This window comes from Myotis davidii, unplaced genomic scaffold (assembly GCF_000327345.1).
Source record: "Myotis davidii unplaced genomic scaffold, ASM32734v1 scaffold46, whole genome shotgun sequence".
In the NCBI taxonomy this organism is placed as follows: Eukaryota; Metazoa; Chordata; class Mammalia; order Chiroptera; family Vespertilionidae; genus Myotis; species Myotis davidii.
Genome location: NW_006383006.1, coordinates 2,364,049 through 2,366,312, shown reverse-complemented (window position 1 = coordinate 2,366,312; position 2,264 = coordinate 2,364,049). Strand labels below are relative to the sequence as shown.

The 2,264-nt window shown below is 45.6% G+C and overlaps 1 pseudogene; it reads right to left on the bottom strand.

Annotated features, from left to right (window-relative positions):
• LOC102774076 overlaps positions 1–1,470 on the bottom strand; it is a 6,961-nt pseudogene extending 5,491 nt beyond the window's left edge.
• Between the last annotated feature and the right edge of the window lie 794 nt (positions 1,471–2,264).

Here is a 2,264-nt window from a genome sequence, read left to right as displayed (position 1 = left end):
ACCTGGTTGTCCCTAACTGCCTCCCCTCTGCTGCCGCTGGCCTGGTCACCCCCAATTACCCCCCCTGCGAACCTGGTCGCCCCACGCAGCCTGCTGTTTGGTCGTTACTGTGACGGTGTCCCGGAGAATTTGCATATTCCTCTAATATTAGTGTAGATGGGGTTTCTATTGTAGGTTACAGTCTTTTTCTCTGGCTGCCTTGAGAATTCTTTGTCATTGATTTTTTTAAAAAAAGTTTTTATTGATTTTTAGAGAGGAAGAGAGAGGGATAGAGAGAGAGAAATGTCGATGAGAGAAGAACATCATTGATCGGCTGCCTCCTGCACACCTCTCTACTGTGGATTGAGCCCACCACCTGGGCATGTGTCCTGACCGGGGATCAAACCAACGACCTCTTGGTTCCTGGGTCGGCACTCCACTGTCGAGCCACACTGGCCGGGCTATCATTGATTTTTGACAGTTTGAATAAAATGTGTTTTTGGAGAAGGTCTTTTTGCCTTGTTATAATTAGGTGTTCTGGTAACTTACATTTTAAAATCCAGTTCTTTCCATAGGTTTGAATCCATTATTTGTTTGAGTAAGCTTTCTGTTTCCTTTTACCTCTCTTCTCCTCTGATATACTTATTATCCTTATATTGTACTCTTTTATGGAGTCAGATAGTTTTTAGAGTTCATTTCTCTTAACTCTTAGTTTTCCCTCTTCCTCCTGAGTCCTTTGCAAGGTTTCTATCTCAAGCTTGCTAATTCTCTCTTCCATCTGGCTGGCTCCATTTTCAGTGCTCTCTAGTGCACTCCTCCTCATGTTTATGGAGTTCTTCAGCTTCAGGATTTATGTTTGGTTCTTTTCCAGTTTCAATCTCTTTGATAAAGTATGCCTTTGTTTATTAATTTTATTTCTGAATTCATGAGCTCCCTTTCTGAGTTTTCTTATAGATCATTGAGTTTCTTCATAATTGCAGTATTGGATTATCTGTCATTTAAATCACTGTTTTCCATGACTTTGAATTTGCTTTTTGGAGACTTTTCATTTTCTTTGTGTGCTCCCAGGTTAGCGTGGTTGTTCATGGGATTGAACCACCAAACTGCCTGATGGGTTGTTTCTGTGCAGCACATTGAGGTAAAACTCTTTTCTTGTTTAGATGCTGTTTTGCTTTTAACAATTCAGCAGGTTGGTAGGTAGGGTACTTTCTTTTCTCTATACTCTTGGGGCAGCTCAGCTTTCTTCACCAGGTTCTTCGGGGGAGTGTGGGGCAGTGGGGTGGGGGGGTGGCATTTTCAATCTTGTGGCTCAGCCATCCTGCCAGTAAAGGCTGTCTTTAGGTCCTGCTGTGCTGTTTAAAGCTTCCCTGCTTTCTTTACCCTCTGCTGGGGAGTGTGGAACAGGGAGGGCAAGTTCATGGTCTCTTGGCTCTGCCCTCCTGCCAGCACAGGCTGTAGGCACCACTGTGTTTCTTCAAGCTTCCTGCCCATCTCTATCCACCTCTGCCATGATGGGGAGGGAGGAAAGGGAGATGCATTTTCCCAGGGAGAAACTGCTTTCTGCCCGTCTGATGTTTCACGCTATAGTGTGAGGGCTGCAGCCCGACTTCTCTGCTACTGTGCTTGGAGCCTCAGTGGGCAGCAAACTGCCTGTGGGCCGTCCCTGTCCTTCCCCTGGACCTGTCTCCCTACTAGTTCCAGTACGCCCACCCTCAGATGTCCGTGGACCTTTCAGGCATGGTTGTGTGTTGAGCAGGGGATCCTTTGTTGAGTTATAGTTGTCTGATTTGTAAATTTAAGATGAGAAACAAAGGAGTTCTCTCATTCCGCTATGACGCTGACTTCCAATATGGTTTTCATTCTATAGTGACATACAGGTTTGTGGTTTCTTTCATAGTTTGGAGTGAATATTTATTTCCAGACTCACACTGCACAGGGCCTGAGTATCATCTAACTCGGTGATGTGAAACTTAAGTTTTTTAACCAAGAACACCTTGGCCGTCCTGCCCCATCGGTGAATTCTTATGTGAAATTTCAAAATAATTGCTGAGAGGCTGAGAGGCTTTGGCTCACGGGGGCAGGGCCTGGGTCTGTTTGTGCTCCCTTCCTGTTGCTTCCTCTAGGCGGCTCCTGAGGCACAGCTAAGGAATCCCGGGGCTCCTGGGCGTAGGGTTGGATCTGCCTGATCCTTGGAATCCAGTGTGAGATTGTCCCAGACCAGGGTTTTCCAGGTTTTAGCTACTCACAAAAAATCAATTTAGTGGCCATGACCAGCATAAAAATAA